Genomic DNA, 10,742 nt, shown 5'->3' with positions numbered 1-10,742 from the left:
AACATAACACAGAAATAGCGGAAACAACATAATTGTAAACAACAACGGTTCCACACGCCCCCGCGGGGCCCTATACTACTTTCCTTTTTGCGCAGGGAAGGAGGAAAAACAAAATAGGCATGTCTTGCTCGGCGCTAACTCGCAGCGAGGGATCGTACTGCCTCCGGAGCTCAGTCACATCCCTCCTCCCACTTCACCGAGGCACGGCAACGGACTGACCCGCTACCTTCCCCCAGGCGGGCGCGACAGCGCGGGGGCTGGTCGCGGCCACCGCTGGAGGAGCTGCTGCTTGAAGGAGAGTCGCCGAAGCTTGGCGAGCCCCAAGCGCCGCTGCCCACGCGTCTGCCGTTGTCTTCGTCTTGGTCAACGCCAAGCCTGGCCGCGCGGTCACAGTCACCATCTTCGGGGCAGCACCCAGCACAGCTACCGTCTTCCCCGAACACCCTCACGTAGAGGGTAGCATCGCCGTCGAACTTGAAGTGTAGGACGCACCGCCGGCTCAGGCCACGCATGCGGGCAAACGTTTGCCAGCCGCGGGTCAGAGCCGCATTCGCGGCGACGGAGACCTCTAGTGAAGCCCAGGAGGCCCTGCTGCAGCAACCGTCCACCTGGAGCCAGGGCCGTCAGGAGCGCCGGCCGGAAGTTCACCCACAAAGAAGCAAGGAAGCTGAAGCCAGGTGCCGGTCGGGTCGGCCGACCACACGAAAAACTCCGGCAGCACCTCCGCCGAGTGGAAGCACGGCCTCGGGGGTCGCACAGCCACGGCATGCCTCCCAGCGGCAGCCGGGCGCTCATCGCCGCGCAAGGAACTGCCTCCGCGACCATGGGAAGCCGCTACGGGGGCCGCGGGATGCTTGCGAGGGCGGCCCCGGCCGTGCTCGGTCAGAAGAGAGTCAGGCCCTTCCTGACGACCCTTCCCTTTCTCTCCGGCCGAGAACCTTTTTGGCGGAGCCATGGGGATGGCGAGCAGCCGGGATGGAGAGAAGGGAGTAGCAGGAAGGAATGAGCTGAAGGGGCTCGCGCCGTTCCATACTTATAGCCAGGGGAGGCCAACCGCCGGCCTCCACGATCACAGGTAATCATGACCCATTTTTGCATGTAGGGACTTGTCAAGTCACACAGTTGCCAAGGCGTCGTGGGAAGCAAGGACGCCCACGTCCAATCAACCGCCACACGGCCCCCAAGGCCACAGGCTGTTGGGGCCCGCGGCGCTTCGCACTTGCCCCTTCGCTTCTCTGCTAAGCCAAGTCCGGGCGTGCCTTGGGCCCGGGGGCTACTGTCGGTGTTCTGGGAACGGGGGTACCCAGACTTGCCTGCCTGCGGCCAGCAACGTGGCTCAAGGAATGGCCCAGTACGGCCCATCTTCGTCAACACAAGCTCAAGACCCTCGCGAGGGGCCAAGCCTCGCGGGGCAGACGACAGGAAGCTTCCTCAGGCGCAGCCTCGTCAGGCTGGCTCGCGAGGAGGCACAGAGATCAAGGCGGGGTACCTCATGAGGTGCCCGTGACGCAAGCCATGACGATCAAGACCAGGAAGGCGCCAGGCGGGCGCCAGGCGGGCGCCGGCCTGGGCAGTGTCCTTGTTTTCCCTTCGTTGCAAAGGGGGCAAGCACATGCCAAGGCATCAGGTAAAGGTTACCGTTTCGGTGCAACAAGACCAAGACCAGCAAAACGGCAGGATGGAGGTCATCGTGGAGCCCAGGAAGGCGTCATCGTCAGAGCCTTTGGCAGGCGAGGACCAACTTTAGTCAGGATAAGTGTACTAGATGTTCCTCTTCAAAATGGCCAATTGTTGGCGCCCATCCCGCTCAATATTTGGGAAGAGGACCAGGTCCTTGCTCTATAAATAGGGCTAGCTGCTCTCAAGGAAAGCGGGACTATTCGAACTGTAGCCATAACCACCCACACAAGAACTCCTCCCCTCGCGAGGCTGTTCTTCCTTTGTACTGTTCATCATCAGCCCTTGAGGCAATCCACCATACCACAAACTAGAGTAGGGTATTACACCACAATGGTGGCCTGAACTAGTATAAACCTTACGTCCCTTGTGTTGTTCTTCGTGTAGCTTAGATCTCTTGCGAGCCGACGAGACAGGAGACGGTAGGGGGAGTGATCTCCGCGCGCACCCCAGAGTTCGAACCTCAAGGGTCTGCCGGAACCCGAAATCCAACACTTCCCTCTCACGCCTTAATCCATTCGGGGGCTACTGACGAGGATACAGACCCGGGGTAGGGTCATATGTACAACCTATATGTCCTACCCAAGGTTACTACCCTGGAAGACGAAAAGGCCAAGAGTCGACAGAAGAGCGCCAGCCAAGTACGTCGAGTGCAATCCACTCGACGGTCACATCACTCGACGGTCGCTACCTACCATCACTCGACCATAAGGAAGGTCACTCGACCATATCAAAGACCGGGAGTCGGAGGAGCACGCAACGGCCAGATATCTACTCCTTAGCCTTCATGAGCATTAAGAGTACTTAATGCTGGCGTTACCAGTAATGCCCCTTACTTTATGTACATTAGTTCCCTTGTAATGGAGACGGGCTGGGGTCCTAGCGCACTCTATATAAGCCACCCCCCTCCTCTGGCACAAGGGTTCGCACTCTTTGTAAACATCACACACATAATCCAATCGACCGCCCCCGGGCACCGAGACGGAGTGCTATTACTTCCTCCGAGAAGGGCCTGAACTCGTAAACCTCGTGTGTACATCTTCGCCATAGCTAAGATCTTGCCTCTCCATTCCTACCCCCCTTTCTACTATCAGACTTAGAACCACGACAGACGGTCCAAAGAATGTCATGCAGCTACATCTCCGGCCCGCCCAGGACGAAAAGCCCATTTTCTGTCATGATTTTTTGTCATAGAAGTAGGAGCCCACCACATCTATGATGATACCGGGTTTTGTCACAATTATCGTCATAGAAGTGTCATATATATCACAAAAACAAATTTCGTTCGGCCCAAAATGTCAGGGAAGTGTCTTTTTTTGTAGTGTTTTGTCTTTGATGATGATTGTGTAGAAGCATTTGAAATACTTAAGAAAAAAGCCTTGATTTCTACACCCATTGTTCAGCCACCTGATTGGAATTTACCCTTTGAAATTATGTGTGATGCTAGTGATTATGATGTAGGTGTTGTTCTAGGACAAAGAGTTGATAAGAAATTAAATGCTATCCAATATGCTAGTAAAACTCTAGACAGTGCCCAAAGAAATTATGCTACTACTGAAAAAGAATTTGTAGCAGTTTTGTTTGCTTGTGATAAGTTCAGACCTTATATTGTTGATTCCAAAGTAACTATTCACACTGATCATGCTGCTATTAAATACCTTATGGAAAAGAAAGATGCTAAACCTAGACTTATTAGATGGATTCTCTTGGTAAGAATTTGATTTGCATATTATTGATAGAAAGGGAGCTGAGAACCCCGTTGCAGACAACTTGTCTAGGTTAGAAAATGTGACCCACTACCTATTGATGATAGCTTTCCTGATGAACAATTAGCTGTCATAAATGCTTCTTGTACTGCTCTATGGTATGTTGATTATGCTAATTACATTGTTGCTAAATTTATACCACCTAGTTTCACATACCAGCAAAAGAAAAAGTTTTCTATGATTTAAGACATTACTTTTGGGATGACCCACACCTTCATAAAGAAGGAGTAGATGGTGTTATTAGACGTTGTGTACCTGAGCATGAATAGGAACAGATCCTACGCAAGTGTCACTCCGAGGCTTATGGAGGACACCACGCTAGAGATAGAACTGCACATAAGGTATTGCAATCCAATTTTTATTGGCCTACTCTTTTCAAAGATGCCCGTAAGTTTGTCTTGTCGTGTGATGAATGTTAAAGAATTGGTAATATTAGTAGATGTCAAGAAATGCCTATGAACTATTCACTTGTTATTGAACCATTTGACGTTTGAGGCTTTGATTATATGGGACCTTTTCCTTCCTCTAATGGATATACACATATTTTAGTTGTTGTTGATTATGTTACTAAGTGGGTAGAAGCTATTCCAACTAGTAGTGCTGATCATAACACTTCTATTAAGATGCTTAAAGAAGTTATTTTTCCGAGGTTTGGAGTCCCTAGATATTTAATGACTGATGGTGGTGCACATTTTATTCATGGTGCTTTTCATAAAATGCTTGCTAAGTATGATGTTAATCATGGAATTGCATATCCATACCATCCACAGTCTAGTGGTCAAGTAGAATTGAGTAATAGAGATTAAGTTGATCTTGGAAAAGACTGTTAATAGATCGAGAAAGAATTGGTCCAAGAAACTTGATGATGCATTATGGGCCTATAGAACTGCATATAAAAATCCTATGGGTGTGTCTTCGTATAAAATGGTTTATGGAAAAGCGTGTCACTAACCTCTCAAACTAGAACATAAGACATATTGGGCTATTAAAGAGCTCAATTATGATTTCAAACTTGACGGTGAGAAGAGGCTATTTAACATTAGCTCACTTGATGAATGGAGAACCCAAGCCTATGAGAATGCCAAATTGTTTAAAGAAAAAGTTAAAAGATGGCATGACAAAAGGATACAAAAGTGTGAGTTTAGCTGATTATGTTTTGCTATACAACTCTCGTTTAAGATTTTTTGCAGGAAAACTTCTCTCTAAATTGGAAGGTCCTTACATTATCGAGTAGTTCTATCATTTCGGTGCCATAAAAGTCAACAATGCCGAAGGCACAAATCTGAAGGTGGTGAATGGTCAATGAATCAAACATTATATCTCAGGTAATCCCATAAATGTTGAAACCAATGTTATTGACACCATAACCCCGGAGGAGTACATAAGTGACACTTTCCAGAACGTTTTAGACTCCAAAAAGGAATAGGTATGTGGTACGGTAAGTAAACCGACTCCAAAACTGCTCAAATAGAAATTTTCTGTGTTTTGGAATATTTCAAAATTAGGAAAATAAGAAGTAGTCTGAAGGAGACACGAGGCATCCACGCGGGTGGAGGGCGCGCCCCCTGCCTTGTGGGCAACTCATGTGCCCTCCGGGCTCTTTTCTCTTGCACGATACTTCTTTTGGTCGGTAAAAATTCATTATATAATCTCCTGAAGGTTCTGACCACTATACCCCAACGAAACCCTTTGTTTTTGTTTTGAGCTATTTTTGCAATAGATTTAGAGCAAGATGTCTTCTCAAGAGTCAGTCAGGGAGAGTCGAATATCTCATCCGACACCGGGGCCAAGAGCAAACAGCGATGTTGACTATTTTGGGCCATCAACGGAGGAAGAGATGGAGGCTGATTTGAAAAGGATAGATTCCATGTAGGAGGATCAAGAAGTTACCTCACGTCTCCAAGCCAGATTCATGATGGAGGAACTTCAGAGCTCAACAATTCCAAATTTGGTCATCCCTCCCAATGCTAGATTTCTTTCTTATGAAAATATGAAAAAGAGTGTTACCTATTCTCCCACAGCTAGCAACATCCATGGGTGAAACGAGCTTTAGCCATCATGGGTAAACTCCTTAAGGAAATAATGGATCTTATGTAGCAAGTCAATAAGCTTGAGGAAGAGAATCATATCCTAAGGGGCATCATCGCCAAGAATATCACATCACCACCTCCAAAGAAAGAGACATAAATACATGGGTATGGGCACCCCCCTTGGCAACTGCCAAGCTTGGGGGAGGTGCCCCAGTATCGTATCACTATCACACTTCTATCTTTACCGTTTTTCTTAGTTCGATCCTTTTGGTTATATCTTATCTATTATAATAAAGTTTTAGTATAATCTAGCTTTGAGTTTTGTTTTGATCCCTATCTATGTAATCGAGTCCGTGAGATATATATATAATAAAGAGTAGTTTTGAGTTGAGGGCTTTGCTATCTTGCTATGATCTTGAGGGAAGAAATGGAAAGTATAAAAAGAAATAAAAAGATCATATTGATCTTATGGAGAGTAATGACTTCACATATAAAGAGTATGATGAATAAAAGTTGTTGAGAGTTGACAAACATAGTTTTGGTCATCGTTGCAATTAATAGGAAGTAATAAAGAAAGAGAGGTTTTCACATATAAATATACTATCTTGGACATCTTTTATGATTGTGAGCACTCATTAAAATATGACATGCTAAAAAGTTGTTGTTGGACAAGGAAGACAACGCATTGGGTTATGTTTCTTTATATCTGAATAAGTTATATTGTCATGGATCATCCAACATATTGAGCTTGCCTTTCCCCCTCATGCTAGCCAAATTCTTTGCACCAAGTAGAGATACTACTTGTGCTTACAAACATCCATAAACCCAGTTTTGCCATGAGAGTCCACCATACCTACCTATGGATTGAGTAAGGTCCTTCAAGTAAGTTATCATCGGTGCAAGCAATAAAAATTGCTCTCTAAATATGTATGATCTATTAGTGTGAAGAACATAAGCTTTATACGAGCTTGTGATATGGAAGAAATAAAAGCGACGGACTGCATAATAAAGGTCCCTATCATAAGTGGCAATATAAAGTGACGTTCTTTTGCCTTAAGATTTTGTGCATCCAACCATAAAAGCGCATGACAACCTCTGCTTCCCTCTGCGAAGGGCCTATCTTTTATTTTTACCTTCTACCTTCATACAAGAGTCATGGTGATATTCACCTTTCCTTTTTACACTTTATCCTTTGGCAAGCACTATGTGTTGGAAAGATCCTAATATATATATCCACTTGGATGTAGGTTTTCATAAATTATTATTGTTGACATTACCCTTGAGGTAAAAGGTTGGGAGGCGAAACTATAAGCCCCTATCTTTCTCTATGTCTGGTTGAAATTTCATACCCATAAGTATTTGTGAAAGACTAAATGATAGTTGAATATGTGGACTTGTTGAAAAGCTCTTATATTGACTCTTTTCGATGTTATGATAAATTGTAATTGCTTCAATGACTGAGATTATAGTTTGCTACTTTTCAATGAAGTTTTTGATTCATACTTTACATTGTGAATACATTTTTACTTTAGCATAAGAAATCATATTACAATATATATGTTGTTGTTCTAAGAATGATCATGATGCCCTCATGTTCGTATTTTATTTTATCGACACCTCTATCTCTAAACATGTGGACATATTTTTCGATATCGGCATTCGCTTGAGGACAAGCGAGGTCTAAGCTTGGGGGGGGTTGATACATCCATTTTGCATCATGCTTTTATATCAATATTTATTGCATTATGGGTTGTTACTACACATTATGTCACAATACTTATGCCTTTTCTCTCTTATTTTATAAGGTTTACTCGAAGAGGGAGAATGCTGACTGCTGGAATTCTGGGCTGGAAAAGGAGCAAATATTAGAGACCTATTCTGCACAACTCCTAAAGTCCTGCAACTCCACGAAAGTCGGTTTTGGAATATATTAAAAATATTGGGTGAAGAAAGCACCAAAGGGAGGGCCACCCACCAGCCACGAGGGTGGAGGCCGCGCCCTACCCCCCTGGGCGCGCCCCTGCCTCGTGGGACACCAGGCAGGCCCCCGATGCCCATCTTCTTCTATATGGTGTCTTTTGCCCTGGAAAAATCATAAGTAAGCTTTTGGGACAAAGCGCCGCCGTCTCGAGGTGGAACCAATCTAGGGCTCCGGCGGAGCTGTTCTGTCAGGGAAACATCCCCCCGGGAGGGGGAAATCATCGCCATCGTCATCACCATCGATCCTCTCATCGGGAGGGGGTCAATCTCCATCAACATCTTCACCAGCACCATCTCCTCTCAAACCCTAGTTCCTCTCTTGTATCCGATCTTTGTCTCAAAACCTTAGATTGGTACCTGTGGGTTGCTAGTAGTGTTGATTACTCCTTGTAGTTGATGCTAGTTGGTTTATTCAGTGGAAGATCATATGTTCAGATCATTAATGCTATTCAATACCCCTCTGATTATGAACATGAATATGATCTGTGAGTAGTTACATCTATTCCTGAGGACATGGGAGAAGTCTTGTTATAAGTAATCATGTGAATTTGGCATTCGTTTGATATTTTTATGAGATGTATGTTGTCTTTCCTCTAGTGGTGTTATGGGAACATCGACTACATGACACTTCGCCACTGTTTGGGCCTAGGGGAAGGCATTCAGAAGTAATAAGTAGATGATGGGTTGCTAGAGTGACAGAAGCTTAAACCCTAGTTTATGTGTTGCTCCGTAAGGGGCTGATTTGGATCCATATGTTTCATGCTATGGTTAGGTTTACCTTAATTCTTCTTTCATAGTTGTGGATGCTTGCGAGGGGGGTTAATCATAAGTGGGATGCGTGTCCAAGGAAGGGCTGTAACCAAGCACCGGTCCACCCACAGACCTAATTATCAAAGTAACAAACGCGAATCATATGAGCATGATGAAAACTAGTTTGACAGACATTCCCATGTGTCCTCGGGAGCGCTTTGCTTTATATAATTGTTTTTCTAGGCTTGTCCTTTGTACAAAAAGGATTGGGCCACCTTGCTGCACCTTGTTTACTATTGTTACTTGTTACCCATTACGAATTACCTTATCACAAAACTATTTGTTACCGATAATTTTAGTGCTTGCAGAGAATACCTTACTGAAAACCGCTTGTCATTTCCTTCTGCTCCTCGTTGGGTTTGACACTCTTACTTATCGAAAGGACTACGATAGATCCCCTATACTTGTGGGTCATCAGGGAGCCGAATACTACCTCCAGTGTCAGTGAGCCCGTGCAACGGGCCTCCACTCTTGGTATCACACCTTTAAAGGTAGTGTTACTAGGCTTGATTCTTGATGGGTCGATGCCCATCTTACGGACAGTGTCTTGATAAATCAAGTTGAGACTGCTACCTCCGTCCATAAGAACTCTAGTGAGGTGGTATACATCAATAATTTGATCAAGTACCAGTGCGGACGAACCCCCATGATGGATACTGGTTGGGTGATCCCTGCAATCAAAGGTGATCGGGCAGGCTGACCATGGGTTGAACTTGGGGGCGACAGGCTCTACAGCATAGACGTCCCGTAGTGTGCGCTTGCGCTCCCTTTTGGGAATGTGAGTGACATAGATCATGTTCATTGTCTTCACCTTGGGGGGAAATTGCTTCTAACCCCCGGTGTTCGGCTGACGGGGCTCGTCATCGTCTTTGCTTGGAGGTCCCTTTCCCTTGTGTTCGGTATTTATCTTACCGGCCTATTTGAAAACCCAACAATTCCTGTTGGTATGGTTTGGCAGGCTTATCAGGTGTGCCATGAATCTGGCAAGGCCCCTCGAGGATTTTATCCAAGCTGGATGGACTGTCTTTGTTGCCTTCAAAAGGTTTCTTCCGATGACCAGATTTAGAGCCGCTGAATTCGGCATTGACTGTCGTATCATCTGCGTCGACGTTGTTGTTCCGACGTTTATTTTTATTTCGGCAAGGTTTAACATTACCATCCCTGGCCTCAGAAGTGCCAGGGTCGCCGAAGTTGTTGCTTCTACGAGCCAACCAGCTATTCTCATCCGCACAGAAGCGGGTCATGAGTGCAGTTAAGGCTGCCATAGTCTTTGGCTTTTCCTGCTCGAGGTGTCGGGCAAGCCATTCAGTCCAGACGCTATGTTTGAAGGCCTCTAAGGCTTCGACGTCTGGATAGTCCATGTTCTGGTTCTTTTTAATTAGGAACCGGTTCCAAAGTTTGCGAGCTGATTCGCCTGGCTGCTGGATTATGTGACTCAAGTCGTCAACTGCTACCTCTTGAGCATGCGTTGGTTTTCCCTTGAAGAGGAAAGGGTGATGCATCAAGGTAGCGTCAGTATTTCCGTCAGTTTTTGAGAACCAAGGTATCAATCCAGTAAGAGGCTACACTCAAATCCCTCGTACTTGCACAAACAAATAAGAACCTTGTAACCAACGCGATAAAGGGGTTGTCAATCCCGTCACGACCACTTGCAAAAGTGAGATCTGAAGAGATAATAAGATAAATATTTTTGGTATTTTTATGGTATAGATTAGAAAGAAAAGATTGCAAAATAAAATAGATCAGAAACTTATATGATGGAAAATAGACCCGTGGGCCATAGGTTTCACTAGTGGCTTCTCTCAAGATAGCATAAGAATTACGGTGGGTGAACAAATTATTGTTGAGCAATTGATAGAAAAGTGCATAGTTATGAGAATATCTAGGCATGATCATGTATATAGGGATCACGTCCGCGACAAGTAGATCGAAATGATTCTGCATCTACTACTATTACTCCACACATCGACCGCTATCCAGCATGCATCTAGAGTATTATGTCGGCGTTCTGGAAATGGGGGTCCCCAGACTTGCCTGCCTGCAGCCTGCGGCGTGGCTCCACCAGTGTCCCAGTACGGCCCGTCTTCGTCAACCAACACTCAAGACCCTCGCGAGGGGCCAAGCCTTGCGGGGCGGACGACACAAAGCCTCCTCAGGAATGGCTCACCAGGCAGGCTCGCGAGGAGGTGGAAAGATCAAGGCAAGGGGTACCTCACGAGGTTCCCGTGGCGCAAGCCATGACGACCAAGGTCAGGCAGGCGCCGACGCGCGCAGTGTCCTCATTTCCACTTTGGTGCTAAGGGGGCAAGCGCAGGAGCTGAGTACCGAGGCATTAGGCAAAGGATTCCATATCGGTGCAACAAGACCAAGACTAGCAGGACGGCGGGACGGAGGTAATCGTGGAGCCCAAGATGTCGTCATCACCAGCGCCTTTGACAGGCGAAGACCACCTTTAGTCAAGATAGCTTGTACTAGTTGT

The sequence above is a fragment of the Triticum dicoccoides genome, chromosome 4B, assembly GCF_002162155.2.
Source record: "Triticum dicoccoides isolate Atlit2015 ecotype Zavitan chromosome 4B, WEW_v2.0, whole genome shotgun sequence".
Taxonomy (NCBI): Eukaryota; Viridiplantae; Streptophyta; class Magnoliopsida; order Poales; family Poaceae; genus Triticum; species Triticum dicoccoides.
This window is presented reverse-complemented; position numbering follows the sequence as displayed.